The 24,968-nt window shown below is 40.5% G+C and overlaps 1 protein-coding gene across 1 annotated transcript in view; it reads left to right on the top strand.

Moving 5' to 3' along the window:
* Positions 1–382: 382 nt before the first annotated feature.
* Positions 383–24,968, top strand: part of plh (pasang lhamu) — a 69,916-nt gene continuing 45,330 nt past the window's right edge. Inside the window, exon 1 of the mRNA XM_089462156.1 lies at positions 383–908. The gene's annotated coding sequence lies outside the window, so the exon portion shown is untranslated. The remainder of the gene's footprint in view (positions 909–24,968) is intronic.

Below are 24,968 nucleotides of genomic sequence, written 5' to 3' on the forward strand. Positions count from 1 at the left end.
GAGAGTCGAGCTCACTTTATCTTAGTCTAAAAATAAAATATCAATGCTTAGAGCTTTGGGTAGTAAATAATGTTCTGCCTAAAATACTTGAATTATTAAAATTGCCAATTTAATTTGATTATTTTTGTATTATGAAGTAGGCAAACTCTAGTTTTATTAATAATTGAAGGGGGAGATAGAGAGAGCAGTTTGGTTCTTAACTAAAGTGGAAATACTCTTAAATTTATATCATTCTTCAAATATGTAAAAACTATCTATAGTTCTATATATTTTCCATCCCATGAGTACTTAAGTTTCTAAATACACTAAAGAAAGTATCTCTTCTTTGGTCATCTATATAAGATCTGTCATTGCAATTGATATGCTTATATCATACATCTTTCTCTTTTAATAATATTTAATATTTATACGAAATACATTCATGCTGATTTAATAGGAGACGTCTAATGATTTGGAACAACTTCTATATCTGCTCCGAAATTAGCACACACATACATGTGCAGCTTGTTGCCCATGATAAATGCCAACTGAATGAATTTATAAATATTTACAGAAATTTTGAAATCTCGAAAGCGTGAAGTGTTTTGCGGTTAGCGCTGATTGCCAAAGCACGTGGAATCAAGCTCTGGGGTAGCTGACGTGACGGCGATACGATACAAAGAATGCCCATGGAAATGATATGGGGACAGCTTGTGTGATATGACCGCCCATTACTGTAAACAGAAATACACAAATATATATAATATGCATATATGTATATGTATATATATATACAACTATATATATATATATATATATATATACAACTATATCACGAGTGCAAAATGTGACAAGAGCTCACGAATTTCATTCCAGATATGGCTCGAGTGTGGAGCTCAAATTTTAGCAAGATCTCATGTGCATGATAGGTAAGTATTCATTTACATTTATCTCTCTGCTTATGACCTCTCTGTTTCTGCTTCTTCTTCTTTCTGTATAGAGTATCGATAAAACTCTTACTTTTATGAGTAACTCGGGCACAACTTTGTTTTATAGAGTTGTCTTTAATTGTTGCTCGGCTCCATTCAATAGAGCTCTAAATGGCATTTTAAATTAACTATTGCGAGAAGGCATTCAACTTATTATTACACAAAATTAACGCTCAGATCTTTTCTATAGAATTCTGGGCAGCTGTGTATGTGTGTGTGTAGGGGCTATATAATTAAATTATGAATGCTTTAGTTGGCAACTTTATTGTTTGCTTTATCGCCACGCACAAAAAAAATACAAAATAATAAAAAACTTAACTTTTGTTTTGTGTTCTTTGAAAGGCCTCCAACAGACCCTACTTAGAGAGGAACTCGTTTCGCAGCAATACATAAAAAACAACAACAAAACACAATACCAAAATAATTTCAAAAGTATATACATACATACATATATATAAATCGATTAGAGACACAACAATAATGCTCTAATGAATCGTGGAAATCACAAATACATATATGTATAATATATTATAGTAGTATATTTAAAAATAATAATAACAATAATGAATGCGCAAAAAAGGAATTAAGCGAGTACATAAATAATTTATTAAATTCCCAAAAAAAAAAAAATCTTTTGAATTGTTCGCTGTGCGCGACTTGAACTGTGTCTGGCCAGGCCTGGGCCAGGTCTGGGCTTGGGACTCTGCCTGGAACTGTGTCTGAGACTGGGGCTGATTTCGAGCAAAATGCCTTAAATTATGGCCTCATTGTTCAAGCTATTTGCTGCTACAGTTACGTGGAGATTGGCAATGGGTTTTGGGCTCGAAACTTGCAACTTCAAAAGGAGCTGCTGGAGGGTAGACGGGGGAGGGGGGCTGGCAATGGAGCTACAAGACGAAGCGATAATCGCGTCAAAGTTGCGCCTTATTTCTGTTGGGTAATCTAATTTATGGCATTTTTCTAGCAAACTAATTGCGATTTCCGCCCCTCGGACATGAGGCTTGAGAGTGCCGAGGGATTCGGGGCTGGTAATCAAATTACGCATGCGAGGCATAAAAAAAAAATCTACATACAAAAAACATCGCCATGCAAAGCGCGAAAACTGTTCAAGTCTAATCATCGTGCGCGACCTTTTTTCTTCCTGCCCAGATCTAAAGCCCAAATGAATCAGCTCCATCTGTCTGCCTGTCTGCCGTCCGTCCGACCGCCCGACCGTCCGACCGTCTGGCTGACTGACTCAACTGCGGCTTTGTTATGTTAATTAGACAGACCAAACGTTTGTTTTAATTACGCTTTTTTCTCATCTCTGTCTTCTGTTCGTCTGTCTGCCTGTCTCCCTCTCGCGTTGAAAGCCTACCCACTCAGCATTCAGCTCACTTCCATTTCGAATTCATTTTCAAATTTGAATATCAAAAATGTTTTATAATTTCTGGTATAGTTTATATTGCAGCTGATTTGAAATCAGTTAGCCCCGCCTTAAACTGCGTAATACTCTGCTCGAAAAATCTCTTGTTTGGTATTTTAATCTATTCATACTCATAATCATGATCATAACCATTAATAAAACAATTTAATGTGGTCTGCTATAAAGATGTGCCAGCCATAAATGTCATACATACTTACATATATGCCTTGGTATGTCGTGTATAGCTTAAGAGATTATTAAGAACTTGTTTGCATTGAATATAAATAAAGACTTAAGTCTTCATTGAGTTTTAATAGAATTTTATTCAAGCTTACATTAAATATAGATGTTTTTATGAGTCCGAGTATATGACGTATATTTCTAAAAATATATTCATTTTAAACGATTTTTACAAAATTTTAATGAAGTCTATATCAAATTCCTAAGTTACCAAAACGTAAATAAAGCCTATCGCCTATTAAGAGATCTATCTAGAGATTTCTATAGAATTCCATTCTAACATCCAATTCTAACATCTGTATATCGTTCATTCAGAGTATGCTGAATATGTTTTGAATATTCATTTCTGAACTCCAAAAGAATTTCCAATAAACTTTTATGCATAGCCATAAAATAAATAAGTTTTCAAAATATTCTTGTGGAATTTCATTGAAATCTACATAAAATTACTTTGTTAGCATATATTATATATTTTATAGCATTTTGTAAATCATTCACAATTAAAATAGGAATGTGTCGAGTATATACTCATATATGCACATATATTGTATACATGTATTTAATATGCATAAGCTCTATGAGGATAATTTAATTCAAATCTACATAAAATTCTTTTCATATATAAAAATTCAATGTTTTTGCTTTGAACTCATTCTAAATACGTAGAATTTGCATAATTCTTATCTGCTTTGAATACTCATTAAATTGCTCTCAAATGATATTGTATTATATGCAATAGCTTTAAGTAATTTTTATATCTTCTATAAAATCTCTAAAAGACTTGAAAACAATTCTCTCCAAGATGAAATGAGGTTCTGATAGTAACTCTTTAGCATTGAAACTTATTTTCAGTTCCCCTTTAAAGTGTATGAGCCATTCGTTGTCTCTTTCTCTCATATATTCTCTCGTGTGCCCTGCGGGTATTTAGCATTAAAAATGAATGGAAATTAATGCGTTTAGGTGTTAAGTTCTTTGCTATTGTGGGGCGCGACTCGGAACGACACGGCGCGACTAACTGCATTGGCTTGGCGTTGCCAGATAGAGGCGCACACGAAGGTCTCGTCAGCTTGCTCAAAGCGCTCAAAGCTAATGCCAAAGCATTCTGAGCATGCTTTACTCTCCTTACATACAAGGTTCAAAATACAAAATACATAATACTTGTAGCCATATATTTTTTTAATTGATTTGCCACCCAATGAGCTGGCCGCAATTAACCCAAGGCAAAGCCCGCGGCGACTGTGACGGCCACATCAAAGGCGCCCGGGTGATTAGGCACAAAGGCAGCTGATTTGGGTATCGAGTTGCCGACGCGCTGGAACCTGGAACTTGGGCCCCGGCTCTGGGTCTGGGCCTGGGCTCGTATCTAGGGACTGCATATCGCTCGATATGTCATATCTGATATGAGTATCAATGAAACCGATTGCAGCGACATGCATGCCTGCATGCAGATTAAGATCTCTCGCTCTATAAGCGTTTATATTCAAAATTTCCAGCTAATTAAAAGCAATGAAGAAATATTGTGATCATAAATCGAGCGAACTTTGCTTGTTTACAATGCGAGCGATACACTGGCAGAATAGAAAGCGAGTGTGTATCAACATGAAATGGAATTCAAAACTACACTGCACAAAATACTTTAGTAGCATCAGAGATAATTGTAAAGAGTATATTAAATATTAATGAAATATTTTTAATGCATATGTTTACAACATCTTGAACTATATATCTTATCTAGACTTTATGCATGCTTGAGCGCATTTCGAGCAGTGTATAGTTAGCCATTAATGCGCTGCTGGATGCCTCGTGCTGTCTGATAAGATAAGCCAAAATGCCGCTAATCCAAATGTTATATATTAAATATATATATTTTGTACAGATGTGCGGCTTGTTTTCTTATTTTGATTTTCGCAAAGCTCCGATTATATATGTAGTCCGAGTATTCAAGTGCGCATGTGTTTATGCTGTAGCCCCGCCGCCCCTTGGCTTACAACCGTTGCGACTCTGTTTATGGGCGTCACTCGATCTGTCGTGACTAATGTGTAGGCCCCGCATAGCTATAAATAATTTCACTATCATTATCTTTTATGTAGGTCTGTGTCCGTGGGGGATTGCCCCCAAAAGTCGAGCTCGAAGGCGAAGTCGAACTCGAGCTCGAAGGCGAAGTCTAAGTCGGAGACAGAGTCGAAGTCTGTTGCTAAAGCTAAAATCGCTGCATTTGACGTTTGACAAGCAAATACAATTAAGTCGGCTCGTAAATTGTGGCACAATTTAAATACGCAGTCGCATAAGTATATGTATAATTCGTAAAACCCGTTGGCCGCCTGTCTAAATTATCTAATGCAAAGTATCTTAATTAATTACTGATTAAAGCTGAATAATCAGGCTGCGTCTATCAGGTGAGTGGCAGCTCGCAATATCGGTCAATTGCGCTCAAGTGTGATTAAGTCTTAGAGCCCCTCGGTCTCCCCACCTATCATCAGTTGCCCCTCTTTGCTGTCTTATCGTTCACTTTCGTAAGTCTCGCAATTCATTTGTTTATGCCTCTCCATTTCTCCTCCTCTCTCCGCTCGACCACTGCGTGCCTTTCGATCTCAAGTGGATTTACTTGGAGGATTTATGACGCTGATAGCTGCTCAAGTGGAAATGCCTACGTCTCATCGGGAACTCGTAGATTGACCGAAAGCTCACGTCACGAACCGATTCAACTCGATTCGATTCGATTCAATTCTATTCGATTCGATTGATAGCAAAATCGTGGGCCGGGCCTAGACAACAAGTGGAATTGAGCTCATGTTCTTTAGACAGCTGTGAATTATTGATTGACCTGTTTTTTTCTTCGTTTTTCGTATAGAAATATCATATGATATAAATATATATATATGAAAATATATTTGTTCAAATTATCTAGTCATTTATGACACCTTTGTTCCATTTAATTGGAAAACTTGTTGCTGGCGATAGCTTATCAAAAATTCTGGAAAGGGATTTTCCATTCAAAGATTTAATGCAACTCGAGTTTTATTTATTTGGAAATAATCTCAAGTTGGTTTTACTAAGAAACAGAAACCGAAACAGAAACAGAAACAGAAACAGAAACCGAAAAAGCAAAACAAAAACCTTTGAGTGGCTTATGAAATGGTATTCCGGCTAATCTGTTTACGAATCCTCAAGAGGCAGCATATATGGCTCTGTAGCCATAATGTTTAGTGCCTGTCCAGTTGCTAAAAGCCGTAAATATTTCTAGACCCATGCCCATATGAGTGAGACGAAGTCTTGGTTCGTTGCGCAGCTGATTACGCATGGCCAGGGAAACTATATATATATATGGACTATGTCTGATGAATGATTGTGCCAGACACTTGAGCCTCTATATAATTGTTGCTGTTGATGTTGCTGTTGTAGCTGTGTGACTCGCTTCTTTGGCACTCGAAAAGTTTTGTCAATATCATTTAGTGGGCATTGTAAAGATTGCCAAAGCCCACTCGAGCTCTCGGCAACTATGAAGAGTCATTGTGCTTCGGTTTTTTCTTTTTTTTGCTCAAGACATAACCTTTTTTAGCGTGTGTGTGTGTGTGTGTGTTTTTTTTATAACTTTTCTTTTTGTTTATTTTTGGTATTTTTGGTCATGGCATGAAGGTGCTGCCAGTCAAGCAGTCAATTTGTTTTGTTTTGAGTGTTTTATTAATTAAAGTGCCTAGTCTCCAGGCTGTTGGATGGGCGCTGTTATGCAGTAGTTTTTTGGGGGCCTTTCATAAATCATTTGGGCCGACGGCTGCTGAGACTGTTAATTAAAAATAAAACAAGCAAATAAGTTGGCGCGACGTTTAAGCGCATTTAATGAAAATTAATGCGCCTCCATGTTGCCTAGACGCGTCGCTCGACCCGACACCGCATTATCAGAACATAAATAAAAGTTTCCTGGCGAGCAGACCGGACGAACGGCCCCCTGGACTCTCGATGCGGTCACGAAAGCCGCCTAGGCAGGGGCACGGACATGGACATGGCTATCGCTATGATGGGGGCTTCGGCCGGGGCTCATGGCCTCGGCTATTGAGGTTTCATTAGAACAAAAGGCTTGGCCGCATGATTTATGCAGCCCGAGTTTGGCTGCCCTGCATCACTTCTGCGCCTTCCTGAGCCAGTTGAGCTATTTGCATTAAAATTTCATTCGGGCTGCTTATCGGCGAGCGTGGCTAAGAGCAAACATTAAAATGTCGGCTAGCCCACAGGAGGCGGACGAGTCGCAGGGGTGTTTCTGCCTAGATACACATTCGAGCAGTCGAAGATGTCAGGTTATCTACAGGGTATTTGCTATTCGAGCAACTGTCTCGAGCCGGAGGCCTCAACTCTTTTTATGACACATTACTTACTCGTACTCTTGGGGGTAGGCGGCGTCTGCTGATAAGGTGCTTTGTTTATAGTTCTGCTTGAGCACCGGGAATACTATTTGCCAATGTTTATTTTCGGCCATAAAGCTAAAGCCCAAATGCAAAGCCTTAAAATACTTTAATTACGCTTAATTTATGAGCAAATGAGGTTGTTCCAGGCGCACTGAGGGAAATTCTGGGCGCTACGCTGCCTCGAGACGTTCGATTCGAATCTAATTAGTGCCTGGTCACACCTTCGGCCAGACGGCGCCGCAGGCCCGTACGATTTGGAGCCCCTTTCCGAATTGGTAATTGTATTATTATTTTTATTATTATTACTACTATTTTGATTGCTGGGCTCTCTGGTCGTGCCTGGAAAGAAAAGATCATTAAGGCGCCTTTGTTGAGAATTGCTTTGCCTTGCCTTGCCACTTGCCACATGCCACATGGACCGCGTCGCTTAGCTAGCGGCATTTTGATTGTTTTTAATCAATAGTTTTTATTTTTTGTGTTTTCAAGGAATCGAAAGATATCGAAAGAGCACTCCATGAATATTTATTAGTTGCCTGCTTTTTTGGGGCGTTGTTCATTTTTATAAATCAGCCGAATGGGAATTTATGCGAGATGCGTCCCGGCAGCTGCTGTTGCCAGGAAATGCCACAAAGAGAGAGTGAGCTAGAGAGAGAGAGAGAGAGAGAGAGAGAGTGAGAGAGCGAGAGTCAGGAAATGCTTGTTAGGCAGGTAAATTGACTGTCAATGTGAATTACAGAGCTTGCAACGGAGTCATGCCCCGAGCTGATAGACGAACGTGAAGAGTCGAGTGTCGGTTGTCGAGAGTGTGGGCTTCTCATTAGAGCAGTTGTCTGCCTAGTCAAGCAAAGCAAACACCCACAGTCTGCTGCTGCCTAGCTGCAACAAGCTAGGGTAGAGGCGTGGCCACTGGGCTACACTTGACTGAGCTGCTGTAAAATGCGTGACAAATGCGGGTTAACGAAATTGCGCAAAATACGTATTACTTTCAAGGGTTAAGTCGCATAGCGGGATAGTGGGGCTAGTGGCGGGGCAGGGGTAACTGATAAAGAGACGATGTAGCATAGGGGGTCTTGGGGTGTTGCTTGCCAAGCGCAGATGAGACTGCGACGTGAGCTGGCAAACAATGTGACCGCATTTTAGTCACAGTCACACTCGACAGTCGTTCGATATCAGTGGAGGTGTGTGTCTGTGTGTGTGTGTGTGCTTATGTGTGTATGTAAGTTGGTTGTGTGCACTGCACCGGGCATAATTGAGTTTGTTTCAAATGCTTTTTTACGTAGCACGACCAGCAGCCTGCTGCCAGCAGCAACGGCAGCAGCAGCAGCAGCAGCAGAGGCCACAGAGGCAGCAACAGCAACAACAATGGCAAACAACATTGTCGCCTTCGACAATGTCTGTGGGTCTTTCGCTCTGTGGGTCGTTTGCTTGTTGCTGTTGCTGTTATTGTTGCTGTTGTTGTTGTTGGCTGTGGGCCTCTTGGCTCTTGGTAGTTTTCAACATCAGCGACGCTGACTCGCATCGGCAACGGAATCTTAATGAATTTTACGAATTTAACATGCTGTGCACTTCAAAAGGAACACACAGAGACGACAACGACAACAGCAAAAGCAACAGCAACAGCAACAACAACGACACGACGCACGCACATCGCCGATAAGTAGAAGTATGTTTGTCGTGCCATATATAAAATTATTACTTTCGACATGCATGCGACCGACCGGGCCAACTGTTGTTGCTGCTGATGTTGCTGTTGCTGTTGCAAGTTGTTGCTGCACACCCCATAAGTGACTGAGAGCTGAGAGCTATGCGCTGCTAAGTATGGCTCTGTAGCTGGGCAGGAAGAGCTTGCTTGGCAATGTTTGGTCTGGCCAACGGTTTTCCCTCAACTAAACTTGACACATCTTCAAATTAAGACAAAGAGCGCGAGAAAAGGGGGAAATCGAGAAAGAGACAGAGAAGGTAATAGAAATAGAGTGGAACTATGGCAAAGGAATATTTATAAGGATATCTTTAGTTTAAGCTGAGAATAAAGATTTGCTAAAATACATATATCTTAATGTATTATAAAACACATTTCGAATTTTGAATTGTGTACATAATTTCGCCGAGTGTAATGACAATTTCTATGCGCAGAGGCATTGCAATTGACAAATGAAATATTGAAATGAAGTTTGCGTGCTTCGATTTCGGCAGTCAACTTGACTTTGGCCAATGGAGTTCACTGACAATTTGGACCCATTTGGTGAGTGATTAATGCAGCTTAGTTGAAATTCATTGGCAATGTCTATGGAAATGGCACACAGATACAAATACTGTCTGTGCGAGTGCGTGTGTATTGCCTAAAAATGAGCTGACAATTGATGGCTATCAAGAGCAGCTGCTTATCAATCATGCGATTGGCATGCCTCACGGGCGACTTCAGGTGACTTGAGGCATAACAATCGCATTAGTCGACCAGCGAACTGGGTGGGGGGACAATGACGGCAGTGGGGGGTAATGCGAGGCCTCTGGCCGCAGGAAATACAACGCCATATTACTAATAAAATAAACAGCAAATAAAGTTAATAGCATTAAAGAAAAAACGCGCTAATGAGCAAAGCCAATTAACGTCTGAATACAAATTTCCAAACCAAATACAAATTGTTAGCTGAAATCTTTTGCGGCCAGGCAGGCGTACAGCTCGAGCCATATCGAGAGGCCCCCCCTCATTTAAAGTTTTCTCTATTTCTCAAGACGCGAGCCCCGATACCTAGTGCACAGGGCCTAGGCCTGAGCCAGGGCCTGTTGAGCCGCGAAATAATTGTGCCGCTTTTGCTTAATACCATTACGATTATTGTGCCAACAGTTGGTGTTACCAAAAAATGATTTAGCCATGACGAGGCAATCTATAATTGCTTATAAAAATAATATGGCCGAGCGGCTTTTTATAACCAGCTGCCAATGGAAAACGGCTAAGAAAAAGTTATGAAATGATGGCATGGACTAGAGGTAGGCTTAGGGTAAAATTGTTCTGCTAGAAAGTTGAATAGATTTCAAAGTATATATGCTCTCTATTTTTATTATATCTTATGTATGGCTTTTAGTTCAGAGCTATAAGAATCTTTATCATCCTGGAGTTTGAAACTGTTTTATAATTTATGTCTGATTCCATTTCGGACTAACTGTTCGCTAACCTTTAGTTAGTTGCCATTGAAGAGTATTTGTTAGCCATGATCCACTAATTTTGCCGATATTTATTTATCCCGAGGTTGGCAGTCCCTCAGCTGACAGCTGATTTAATTTTCAATATTGTGCGACATTTTTGTGTGGCACGATTTATATGTTTTTCTCCTGATGTGTTCCATTTAATCTGTTGTGCACACAATTTAAATAATATAATTATTTGCGCATTGCACTCAAACGAATTGAATTTTCAGTTTTACGGCCAACTTAATTAACAACTCGACTGCAGTTTGTCGATATTTTTTATTAGCAGCGGAACGCAAAGAGCTTCCTAATTACAAGCCAAAGCGTTTTATAATTAAGGCAACAGAATTACCAAGTAAAAAAGAAAACAAGTCAATGTATATATGTATATATGTACATAAATATAAAATTGAAGCCACAGCACGAAAATTGTTGAATCATTTAATTAAATTTTTGCTCAGCATAAATTTTCAACAAGTTTGTGTTTATTTCGGATTTCAGATTTCTTGTTGCTTGAATTGCTATTTTTTTTATGAATTTCATTTTTTATTTTGTTGCTGATAATTATAAAATATTTAATTATAAATCATTTGCGTCCGCCGTCTCTCATGAAAGGTCTCACGCGCCGTGAAGGTGAAACTCTGAAACTCAAATCGATTGCCATTTACAAATACATGTAGACAATCAGACACACACAGACACATGCATACATACATGTAGATATATAGATAAACGTGTATGTGTGTGCCGCTTACATTTCATTAAAAGCTGGCTAAAGCGCATTTAAATACGATATTATATATTATACAATTCTTTTTTTTTATTTTATTTTATTTTTTTTTTTTTTTTTAGCCACATGCATATGCAGATATTTGGAATGTATTTTGTAAATAAATATGACAACAATTTTAATACTGGCTGGGGTTTTTTTTCCACTGTAGTTTTTGTTTTTGGGCACGTATCGATCAATGTGGGGCGCTGGATAATGATATGGGGGCTCAATTTAAAGTGCGCATTAAATGTTGTGCAATATTTGAAATCGAGTTTAACAATTGGGCGAAAACAGCTGAAATTGTTATCGACTCGAAATTGAAATTCTGTGGAACGGAATTACTGAGAGAATATATGTATTAAAAAGATAGATTTAATTGAAGTTGAAGTATAAAATTAGATACGTACAAAGGAGTTTCCCTTAACAGTTGTTGAATATAAAATTGTAGCTTAAAAATGATTAGGTGCTAAGAGGATTCTGAGAAATCATTAACTCAAATCTGGCTGCGAATAGAATTGACTTTAATGGAATTTTCAGTACAGAACTAATTTTATTGTGTTTGTTTACTATGAATAGAGCTGGAACAAAATTTAAATATTTTAATTTTCTCTTGAAATATATTGTTTTTCTCATTATACGAACGTAGTTTTTCGTTGACTGCTTGGACAAATAGACGCAGTCAAGAAATTGTTCTTAAAAAATGCGGCGTGTTTACTCATTTCGTATATAATATATATATGCAATATATATATATTGTATATATAGTACTTATGCCAAGTAGACGAATGTTTTTTATCTGATTTGGACAGAGCATTGCGTGCGTTCTAATGTTGCTGCCCCCTGCCCCGCGCATTGCGGAATTGTTTTTGTTGCCGCTTTTTGGCACTTGGAAATGATTTGTGGCGGCGGCGGCAAATGTTGTTGGCTGTCTGAATGGCTGGCCAGGCAAGCGATCAACCGCTGCGGGCCATAGCCAGAGCCGTTGCCGGACAATGAAAAGCCACGTGTGGGCGTACGTTTGGCCCGTGAGTATCTTCTGTATGCCTTGCCTCCATATTCAGCTAGCTCCTTGCCTCCTCCCGGCTGATGTGCGCGGCAGACGATGTCATTTCGTCTACTGCCCACACAGCCAACAGTCAGCAGCCAGCAGCCAAGAGGAGCACAAATCTTGTTTGTAGTTTAGCACAATTTCATTTCATCTTCCAGCCAGCTGATAAGCTGAAGCTGAAATTGCAGCAGAATATCTGTATTTGTATCTGTGTAGTCTGAGCGGCGTGGGCGTCTTTTGGTATTCCAAAGCAAATGTGTGCGAAAATATATTTTCCGCTTGTGCTCGGCTGCTGCTACTCTGGTTTGTGCTACTCATATCACACACCCAAATATATACGTAGATACAGATAAATATATACAGATAAATATATACAGATACAGATACAGATACAGATACAGATACAGATACAGATACAGATACAGATACAGATACAGATACAGATACAGATACAGATACAGATACAGATACAGATACAGATACAGATACAGATACAGATACAGATACAGATACAGATACAGATACAGATACAGATACAGATACAGATACAGATACAGATACAGATACAGATACAGATACAGATACAGATACAGATACAGATACAGATACAGATACAGATACAGATACAGATACAGATACAGATACAGATACAGATACAGATACAGATACAGATACAGATACAGATACAGATACAGATACAGATACAGATACAGATACAGATACAGATACAGATACAGATACAGATACAGATACAGATACAGATACAGATACAGATACAGATACAGATACAGTACAGATACAGATACAGATACAGATACAGATACAGATACAGATACAGATACAGATACAGATACAGATACAGATACAGATACAGATACAGATACAGTAGCAGTAGCAGTCTTTTAATTGCGCTTCGCTCAATTTGTGATTAGCCTTTGACTTTGTTCTTGGTGCCCATTTTTGCGGGTGTGGAGGGGCGGGTGTTGGAGGCTGCGCTGTGAAAGCCATTCATCTTTTGTTCATTTATGTTTCCGCTCCACAAATCGACTAGATACACTGAGCAGCAGCCACTTGGCAAACAATGCCGCGCAGTTATTGACGCTTCCAGCAGCATCTGTGGCTAAGTATCTCGGTGTGCAGCTGTGTGGCAGCGTCTCTCTGCGGCTGCAGCATTGTTCGATTTATGTGCGTCCGGCTTCGTGAGCGGCTCAATTAGTTACGGCAAGAAAATTACTTTGCTCGTTACTCGCCGCAAAGTTCTTCTTTCGATTTTTTGGCTTCCTGCGGCGCCCTGTTCGCCCAGTTCACCCGTTGCGTCTGCAAAAATTTCCTATAATATTTTCGCAAAGTCCGCCCTCCCGCTCACCCGTTCTCCCCCATCCTAGCATAGAGATTGGGTAACGTGTTCTGCAGTTGTGCAAAGCATTTTATGTCTGCTTATCTGCTCGTTTCTCCCTTCCCCCTCTTCCCTGCTCGCAGTCCCTGCTCGTTGGCTTTTTTGTGGCCTTTTGCAATAGATGTGCTGTGGAGCTCTTGGTATCGGCTGTCCGAGTTGCTTAATTCTTTATATAAGAATGCTTACATGACTGCTGCTCGCTCGTATCTTGCAGATACTTTACTCGAGGCTCTCAGTGCCCGTAATGCGGATGTATTTATCACACGTCTGCAGTCTCTCGCTCAGTTACTTGCTCGCTTGTTCGCATAAGCATCTGCCAGATAAGCTCAAGGTTTTTTGTTTGTTTTTGCTTTTGTTTTTGTTTCCATTTTTGTTGCTGTTACTTTTACACAGCATAACAATTTCAAACATTTCCAGTTGACGGTTTTTTCTTTCATTTTATTTTGTTGTTGTCGATTTTGGCCAAGTTTTTCACGAGTAATTTCTGAAAGCCATCAAAATGCCGCTGGCAAAGTCAATGCGATGCAGAGAGAGAGAGAGAGAGAGAGAGAGAGAGAGAGAGAGAGAGAGAGAGAGGAGAGAGGAGAGAGAGAGAGAGAGAGAGAGAGAGAGAGAGAGAGAGGCAGAGAAAAAACACACAATAAATATACAAGAAAAAGAAATTCAAAAGACAAAGATAGCATTTTTTGTTGGCTGAGCAGATTTAATAAGAAACGTGGCATGCAACATGCCGGGCATTAGGTACGGGCTGTGTCTGCCGCCGCTCGTTTCGTGTCTTACCTGTGCGCCGGCACACAGGTGATTGATAATGCGCAGTGCTGGCAGCATAATGCGCGCTGAGACAATGCCAACGCCGCCCCTTTGTTGCAAGTATCTGGGCATCTCTCAGATACGCGCGACACATTTGCCAAGCAAATATATACACACATATACATATATATAATATACATAGGTATAAAGTATACATACATATATATTTCGTGTGAAAACTACCTGATTTTCCAGCTCAGTTGAAGCAAGCTGTGTCTCCGGCTTCGCCCATATATCCCTTCCTTGGCCTCTGCCGCTGCCGCTGCCGCTGCCTCTGTTGCTGTCTCCGTCGCTGTCATTGTCCATTAGCATATTTTGAATAACTGCCAATCAGCTGTGAACTTCCTCGGCGCAGCTTGAAATTCTCGACAATTGCGTCCATTGTGCCAAAGTCGACGTCGCGTCGTCGCAGTAATTCAAAGCAACTTTTTTATGCTACCATCGCATATTTAAATTACTTTATTTCCACTCGGTCCCAGTCTTCTTCACCCTCTCCCTCTTCCCCACCCCCTTCCCACTCTCACACTCTTTCGCTCTCCTCCGCAGCTGCTCTCTGGTTTCCATTTGCTATGCGCTGAAACATACAATAAAGATATTAAGCAGGCAGCCAGATATATAACACACACACACACAATTTTATATGTATATATGTACACACACATATACATACGTATCTGGGTATTTTTTGCATCTGAGCACGATTTAGTTACACGCATAATTTTGTTAAATTCGCATTTATTATAATGACTGTAGATCCGCCGATTCAGGCTCGGCTCATGTAATTTGCTGGGGGGTGCAATTGCTGTTGTTGCTGTTGCTGGATATGTGCTTATGTCCAACAGGCACAATGCTGATCACATAAATAGATACAGATACATTTTGCATAAAGTCTGCCTTTGTCCAGTCCACTGTCTGACCCACTTCAGAAAATGAATGCTTACACTCAGATACCCTGTACGCTTGGTAGCTTCTGTATTTCCGGCATTCCCAGCTGAGCTAATCATTAATCAGACTTTGGTTCATTCCAAAGTTCTATTCAAGCACTTCACAATGTTCTATTGTGGTTTGCTTTATTTATTTAATGAATAGCCGTGGATTGTTTGTGCTTATTGATGACTAACGATAGTTTAGACAATACTTTCCTTAATTAGTATACATATGCTAATCCTATGTTTAAATATAAAATTTGCGTATATCGAGTTCTGGAAATAGAAAATGGAAAGTAAGTATGTAAATTTCTCAACTGGTTCCTCTTCAAGCTGTGAGCGCTGTCCGTATATATGTATATATGTATGTATCTATGTACATATATATATTTTATATGACATTTAACATTTTTGCATGAGCCATTAAATTTTTGTATCTGTTCTGGTTTTTTGTTGTTGCTTTTCTTTTCATTTTTTTGTTGTCTGTTTGCCTCATTTTCATTTCGTTGCGCGCTGCTGATGAATGACAGGCCATTGAGTAAGCCCCATGAAAAGCCTGCCCCATGTTGTCTGACCCTCTCGCCCGCTTCTCCTGCCCCTCCCCTGCCACTGCCCTTGCCCACTGAACGTCAACGAGTTGGCGGGCATGGTATTATGGCATTTTTAATGTGCGAAATTAAGTGTCGTTATATCTATGGGAATTATTTCATCAAAATTAAGTAGCGCATAAATTACTTGTGCATGGTGCTGCTTAAATATAGCTGAGCGTGTGTGCGGATGAGTCTGTGTATGTCTGCGTCTGTGTATTGTCCTTGAGAATACTTTAGTGGAACTACAACTAGGCTGACATTAAGGATTTCCAATCTGCCAATTGGATATGAAAGCTGTCTGAAGGAACCGAAAAAAGCTCTCAAATCTCGAATCAATTGCTCAAGACATAAGAGCTTAACGTCGAATGTGAGAGATAGAGAGAGAGAGAGAGAGAGAGAGAGAGAGAGAGGTAGACTACACTGTAAAAGTAAATAAAATATGTAGCCCTCTCTGACGCAGAGCTCATGGATTGCATGTCCCGAGCCCATAATCCTCCTCACCTGGAAATATATGACGTGCGCGATAAGAGCGCAGGCGAACGGAAAATAATAATAATGCTTCTCCAGCGAGAGAACATCAACTATAAATAAACCATAGATAGTTAGTTGGCTAGATGGAGGCGCCTTATCAGGCAGCCCAACAGGAATTATCAATTAAATGTGAAAAGTTTAAGCCCCGGTCTGAGTGCAGTGTCAATACGATTAATTGACCCACAACTGGCGAAAGATAATGTAAAAGTCTCGACTACGCAGCGCAGTTCACTGCTGTTCAGTGTCTGAGGCGATGGGCTGTACCCAAGCACAGCCCCAGCCCAAACGCGAGGTCTTCAACTAATTGCTGCACCACACTTTTAATTGACCTTCGCCTCTGGCGACGCCCTGCGGTATGCTATAAAAAAGGGCCGTCGACGACAGGCCACATAATTAATTAATTAATGCAGGCGCAGACAAAGATGCAGACAGCAAAGAGAGAGAGAGAGAGAGAAGGAGAGAGTGTGAGAGGGGGGAGAGTGAGAGAGAGGACGCTCAAGTGGAGCTGGCTTAATGGATTTAACTTGGCTATTGCGTGCTTTAATACTTTTGGCTTCCATAATTTCATTTTAATGTTGATTATTTTAGCATTTGCGGCATTTGCTTTGCAGATGACAAGAGAAATGACAGTAAATGTCATAATGCAAAAACAAAACCAGAAAAGAGATAATAAAAGACAAGCGACGGGCAGCAGAGTGTGAGTGGGACAAGATATAAACATTAACAACGTTAACCCACAAGTGGAGCAATGTCGTGCCACAGACAAGTAAGCAAACCGCAAGGCAAATGCAGAGCGGAGCAGAGCAGCGAAGGGAAGTGCGGGCCTGAGTGGAGCAGCGAAGTTGGAGTGGAGCTCAATTGCCGGTCGTGGCAATTCAGAGACCCGCAGCACTTGCCCCACAGCCCGCGCCCCACAGCACTGCCATGGCACATAACGTGACCAACATGTGCGTGCCAGGCGAACGCTGGATGGGAAGAAGCCGAAAACTGGGGAGCACCAGATGGAGACGAAGATGTGGGGGAGCAGCAAACAAAGTGACTTCGACTGCGACTGCGACAGTGACTGCGGCTGCGACGGTGACTGCGGCTACAGCAGCAGCTTAAACTGAGTTTCAGCTAAAGCCAAAGCTACAGATTTGGCTACAGCTTCTGCTTTTGTCTGTCTATCGCAAAAGTGCTCGTATGTGTCATGGTATTCGCATCCGTGTCCGTTGCCATAACCACCCCTGCACCGCTCGCACCGCCCCCCTTGCTGCTGCACGCTCTTGTGTAACCTTTTAATCCGTTTTGTAAGCAGAACGTAACGCACGTTCCCATAGAATGCCACAGCATTGTACAGACAGGCAACGGCGACGGCGACGGCAAGATACCCTATAAAAGTTGAATTAATATTCTAGTAAAAAACTCTGTCAAAAATATCACATTTTTTCTTGTATTCTATAAATATTTTCCTATTCAGTGAAGTTTCCAAGTGCAAAAATCATGTGTGAGTATTTAGTGGATTAAAAAAAATTTACAATTATAATTTTTGTCCCCAAATTTTATTTGGAAAACAAAATTTTGTAAAAAAAAAAAACAGCAAAACTAAGTATAAATATCTCAGTTGAAGAACCATAGATAATCTCTATATAAAAATTATTCGAAAATGTTCAGGGAAAAAGAAGCCTAATAAAATAAAATAAAAATAAATAAATAAAAATAATATATTAATATTGGAATATTTAATAAATTGACAATTATATAATTGTATATTTATTTATATAATGAATTTATTTTCATGCCTTCTATAGGATCGTTAGCTTACAGAATTTCTCAGCTTCAACGACTTAATTTCCATTTAAATGAAGTTCCTTAGTGAAAAATTCAGCAAAATTCAGGCATGAATAATTATTCAAATAAAAAATTCTTAATTTTATACCAAATACAGTTATATGCTTGTTAATATATATTTTAGCATATTTAACGTAGGGTATCTCTTAACTTAAAGGCTTACAAATGTATGTATATTAGAGTGTCTGTGAGATGAATGTTGCGTCAATGGCGCCCGCTGTGCGTTGCATGCCACATAGCCTGGCCCTGTGACAATGCCCGCTGCAGGGTATTCAAACGGCGATGCGGGACACGAGCTGCACACAATGCAGCAGCCACAGCCACAGTTGCAGTTGCAGTTGCTGCTGTTGTTGTTGTTGTTGCTGTTGCAGTCGCTGCCGCAGAGTAAGAGACTATCCAATCCGGATCGAGTTGAGTTTGGGTTTTGTGTTGCGTTGCGTTTGGGTTTGGCTTTGGCTTGGGCCGGGATCGGGGCTCGGTTCATTGTTGCTGTTGTTGCATTTTCGCGAATTGTTTGCGGATAAATGGCGAAATTGGTATAAATGATGGAATTACATTGTTTGAGGTCGCAGCAGACAGATGCCGTCGTCGTTGTGAGGCGTGCCAGTGGGCGTCACGTCGAGCTTAATTCATGTTCGGGGCTTACAGTTGCCAGCGACTGCTGGCTTAAATAATTAAAAAAAAAAAACCTGAGTGAAGCAACCGCAACGGCAACACTTGATACATTCGCACAGCCAGTCAAAACTCAAAGCTCGCCCAGCGAAAACTGTCACATGTCGTGGCTGTTGCTGCTGGCCTGGAAAGCCAACCGAAAATCCAGAGCCAATCAAAAAATGAAGCATTTTATTTGTTGCTTTTGTTTTTGCTGCTGTTCGCCAGCCCGTTTGTGTGCGCTCAAAGAAATAGGCCTCCAAGGGCGGTCACAAAACCGAAACAAAGGCCACTTTTGTGTGAATTGGATCGAATCGAATTGAATCGAATTGAATCGAATCGAATTGAATTGAATTGATTTATAAAAGTCAACGCATGCAATTGACAGGCAATTGGCAATTGGAGGGGCGGGGCAGCAGGTGTTGCATATTTGTATGCGAAAAGATCAAAAGCCAGCCAGCCCTTTCCCTCAGCTAGAATGGAGCGCAGATATAAATATATAAATATATGCATATTTGGTATTTTAACCTGATTGTAATGTGAAATTCATTTCATTTGCTGCTGTTAGTATTTATCTAATACTTGGACAAGTGGCTAGGCTAGTCAACAGTCTGATCAAATATGGCCGGCTTAAGCGCAAATCCAATAATACAATTTATTATGAACGAGCTCGAGCCCGGATAAGAGTGGAAAGCACCCCCTGAGAGCAGGGGAGAGAGCCGGGCTACGGCACACATAAATAACGGCACAAATGGAGGCAACATTCTTGCAGCATATATATTTCAAAGTCTGCGGCAAGGGGGGAGGCGAAGGCGAAGCTGAAATTGGGTGAAATGTGTGCGACGACAAGAAAATATAATTAAAATCTAATTAGCTTTTAATGAAAGCGAAATAATTAAATTATAAAGCGCGGCGCAAATAATGTGTAATTTATGCCAATTAGACAGCACACAGAGCTGAGAAGGGTAGGGTAGGGTAGGGGAAGGGTAGAGCTGCCAGTGGGACGACATTTGCAATTGTAGCTCTTGAGATGCGCCTAGGCGAATGGATGTAACTGCAGCTACGACCAAAAATAGCTGTATTCAAATGGCTGTTGTTGTGCAATCGTCCAAAATTGTAATCGGAGACAAAACGGGCGCGTAACTGGCACGAGAGTCAAAGCTGCAACAAGCTGAACCAAAAGGCAGCAGAGAAGAAAAGATACACAGCCAAAGGCCGAGATACAGATACGCAGATATAGTGCAGCCGCTGAGTACGCAGGCAACCGCACATATGGCGTGCGTATCTAGAAGATTACGTTACCCAGTTGCGGTTGCTGTTTGCTGCTCGTTGTGTTTGCCACGGCAAACACTGAGAAATTTGAACTAAAATACGGACATTCAAAAAAAGGAGAAAAAATAAATAAATAAAAAAACACAGAAAAAAGAGAACTTGTGCTAAAAATGCAAACAGCGGCCACTCTGACAGACACACGGACACAGACACAGATACGTTTACAGATGCAAAGATACCGCACACTGCGCCGATACGGTTACTGTGCCAAGCCGGGGCCGCTTGCGTTGTGTAGTCTGTGAATGTATCTGTATCTGAGAGATACGCATAAGGCTGACGGCGACTATTAAGGGGCGTTTCATTTTATGTTTCATTTGCGCCGACGTCGCTGATGACGACAAAATGATAATGACGACAACGACAACAACAACGACGACGACGACGCTGGCTACCTGTATGAATGAGCTCTGTGGTGGCGGCCAAAAACGTGCGGAGGGGCCAACAGCAACGGCAGCAACGGCAACAGCAATAACAACAAAACAGCGTGCAATGAATGATTCGTCTGTCTAACCGTGCTTCCATCCGTCCGCCAGTCTGGCTGTCCGTCCATCTGTTTCCCTGGCCAACTCGTCTGCGTCTGTTTGGCCAAGCTAAAAGCCAAGTTAAGCGCTGGCCCCGGCGCATGACTAACAGCGTTGGCGCGCTACAGCAACAACAACAATAACAACAACAGCAATAACTGCTACCAGCTAAAGCCACAACAACAACAACAACAAGGCGGCACAGCTTGTTGTGTCATCGTCGTCGTCGCCGTCGTGCAGCAGGCACAAAGAAATATTTAAGCAAGCCGCTCAGGAAATACTCTCGCGATTTGCCATTATAATTGTGTTGACTAAATTAAGTTAGTCGGAACTGTTAACGAAGAATTAAATCTATCTTAAAATAAAATCTAGTGAAAGTTTTTGCATTATTAAAATCAGTAAAATAATAATAATATTGTAAATAAAATATTACATTTAATTCATTAATAAATTAAATATAAAATATAATTTCTGACACATTATATTATTATAAGCAAATTTATATATTCAAAAAAATATTTGTATAATTTACTCTTATAATAAATATATATATAAAACACTTTCAGTTGTTGAGAAATGAATTTTCTTAATATTACAAAAATATATTTCATTAAATACTATGTTGAGATATATATAAAAATAACATGTTCTGCTGTTGAAAAATGCATTTTCCTCAACAAGTCGCACGAGCTGAAATTTGAGGGTACATAAAAAACCACATATAAATAATCAGATAAGACAAACGAGTTTGACGCTTCAAATAAATGATTGCCAGCGTTGCTTTATGGCTCCTAGTGTGTCTTTGGATGTGTGCTTGTGTGTGTATGTGTCTCTGTTGGCTATATCTAACTATGGGCCGACGTCGCATCGGAACTCGCATGTTTGGCGTTGTTTGTTTGCTGGCCATGTTTATCAGTGTAGCTGCATCTTGCGGATGCGACGGCGACTGGCGCAGAGTATCTACGTTTGTATCTAGATAGTTGTAGTTGTAGCTGGTCAATGCAAGGGGAAATCGTTAGCCTGCAGGGGGTATACCAGGTTTTATTTCTATATATACATTTGGGCATACTTGCATACATGTATACTTTGTTTTTGGAACAGCTGCTGAGGCCAGGCCAGTTGCCAATGCGATTGTGCAATTAATTGTCTGTGCTGCACAAAAGTATCTCAGGGCTGACACGTGCGGCAAGTGTGGAGCGATAAGTTGACATTTGCGGAGCGCAAAATAAAACAGACAGCCAACAAATGCCAGAGCAGATCCATCTGTCCACAAGCCGCAGACACATGTTGCACAGACTTGAGCACACAATGCGAACATCATCATAAGCCAATGAGCCGCTGGCCTTGTACCGTGCGGCCTAACAGAAATCCAACTAATTTCATTTGACAGTCTGTTGCCGGTTCAAAGTTTGACGGGCCGCTGGGCTGATGGGGGCAGCCGTGGGGAGATGGAGAGAGAACACTGTGAGCCGCTGACATAAGTGCAAAAACATGTTTCCCAACATCCCAAGAAACGCGAGCATCCCCCATCTAATGCGGCTCCATCGAGGGTTTGTAGGCTAGGGTTGGGGCTGGGGCTGGGGATGGGGATGGGGCTGCGGTTTGTGCGGCTATGATAATCAAGTGAGTGCATTGAGTGGATGCTTTAGTGCTGCGCCATGCAACATTAATGGGCAACGTGATGTGCAGGAAACGCAGCTGAGCATTAGCATTGCGGACGCCGTATGGAGGAAGTTTTAAATTAATGAAAAACTGACAAGTCACTCGAATTGTGTTTTATGGACTACAGAGGCAGTGACACAGCTTAAGCAATGGAGGATCGATTTGCGGAAAGGAAAACAACAAAGTGCGAATGGATTTCCATTCCAATTTCTGTTAGCTACTTGTCTAATTTATCAAATGATCTCATCTAGACTTGGGCCACAGCCCTCAAGCAGATGGAAACACAATGCCCGTAGCTGAGATCGCATTACAAAGAGGACCATAAAAGCGAAAACTAAGTCTAGCCGACATCAAACCCAAACAAAAGCCGCTTTCAAGCTCACTCACAAAGGCGAACATTAAGTAAGATTTACATATCCATTTCAGGGCCCGACACGACGCACACAGTCATAGCACTCTAGTTGCTTCGATTCTATTCACAAGTCATTAGAGACAACAGCAAATACACATTATAATCATCAAATTAACAAATGAATATTGAAAATCGAATCGGAAAGCAAATGGGAAACGAGCATTGGGCAATTAACAAATATTAAGTTTGCGTTTCCTCGGACGAACGTCAACCTTCACAGACATAAACGGCATCAAACAGAAATTAAAGTAAATATTAAAAATAATGGGCTGTGACTCGTGTTGATAATGTCAGAGACGAGGGTCGCCTGATAAAAGGTGCCAGCTAACGAGTTTGTTTGCCCTGCAGCTACCCTGCAAGTGGCTAAGAATCTAACAAGCTCTTGAGACAAGTCTCTGACGACCAACGATAACGGAACTATTATCTGCAAAATGCTGTGTTATCTGGAGAAGAAATTTCAGTAGGATCTAAAAATATCAGCGAGTCACCAAAGTATCTGCGAAATGTAGAACTATTCGTGGACTACGAATGTATCTCAAAGATGCAAAAGTATCTGCATTATTGATATATCAGAGTTTCGGTGATATACAGAACTATATATATTTATAGTTTTAAAGTATTTTACATGCATTTAAGTATCTGAATCTTAAGATACAACATATTATGTGACATATTATTTGTTTAGCTGCAGAAGTATCTTTGTTATCTAAATGTATCTGATAGTAAAGTATTATCTTTCAGCTCTATTGAGACTTAAGTATCTGTCTGTATATATACATATACACGTTTAGGTTGATACATACATCTACTCAGTGCTTATACACCCCACTTGGCCCACTTCAATAGGTGCAGGGTATTGAAAACTAAATGAGGCGCAGCAACAACAGCAAAGCAAATGACTTGGCATTTACAACAACAACAACAGCAATAAAGCAACAAAAAAGAAGTTGGCATAATAATGACATCAATAAAGCAAATGATTGTTATGATGCGATAAGGCCGAAAACGTAGTGGGCAAAAGTTGTCAAAATGAAAAAAAAAAAACAAAAAAAAAAAAAAAAATAAAGAAATATGTAAGAAATTCCTATATAAAAACAAAAATATAATTGCACGAAAAAAAAAACAACTTTGATTGCGTTGCGAATGCCATGGGGAGGCCGAAGTGTAGCAAATGAAATGTCATGATATTTTTGGTGCCATTAGAAATGGCAAACACAAGCAGACTAATCATTGGCAAAGCAAGTTGTTGTTGTTGTAGCTGCGATTTGTTGTAGTTTTGATTAATGAACCTCAATTAAATGCCAAAAAAGAGATTAAATGAAATAAATTGTTGATGGCCCAGCGACAACGCCCTTTATTTGCTTAGCATGCACAAAGGGGCGTATGCGTAATATTGCTTTGCAGCTATAACTATATCTATCTATCTGTCTATCTATCTATCTATCTATCTATCTCTATATCTATCCATCCATCTATCTGCCTGTCTATATATTTATAGTTGGATGACTGAGCAGGGCGTTCGCTTTGAAAGCGTTTGCTTAATTACGCCTATAAATAATCAGAGCTGAGTGTGTGCTCTGGCATTAAATGTGTGTACACTCATAATAATCAGCTTTACTATTTTTGTTATTTTTTCTATCTTTTCATTTTTGGCTTTTACAGGGTGCAAGTCATTAAATGAGCATTTGAGCAAAGCAGCTTGATATGCCGCAGACGGAAATGGGCGTGGCACTGTATTAAATCGGAGCAATCAAGTTGTAATGGACGAGCTCTAGGCATAGTCCTAAGCCACTTTGGTCAAGTTGCGGTCGCTCTTCAAGCTGACGCAATTGTAGGGTATTTACTGTGCAGGTCTGCCGGGGCTCGTGGCGCAGCAGTTTTCCAGGCAATGCTAATGTAATTTGCGGCAACATATGACGTCTCTAATTATATGAATTTGGCGCTTATCTCAAAGCAAACACGACAAATGGAAATGGGCGGCACTTGTGTGCGAATGTCGCTCCATAAAAAACATGCGTTGCAAACAACACACAAACACAAACACACACATACACAGATACAGAAAAAAAAATGAAGAGAAAAACTACAACAACTACAGATTACGGCAATGGAACTGGCAACGATTTTCACTGTGACTCGCGCCCAAAAGCAGCAACAATTATCCATGAACAATTTTGGCCAGGCCAATTTGACAAGTGTCGCTGGGTCAGGGAAGGGGGGCGGTGTGTCTGTGTGCTGGCAATTTCCTTGCCGTGAACTGTACCTGTACTGGCCAAAAAGCTAGCTCC

This window comes from Drosophila arizonae, chromosome 2, assembly GCF_054131065.1.
Source record: "Drosophila arizonae isolate 15081-1271.41 chromosome 2, UAZ_ARI_1.0, whole genome shotgun sequence".
Lineage (NCBI taxonomy): Eukaryota > Metazoa > Arthropoda > Insecta > Diptera > Drosophilidae > Drosophila > Drosophila arizonae.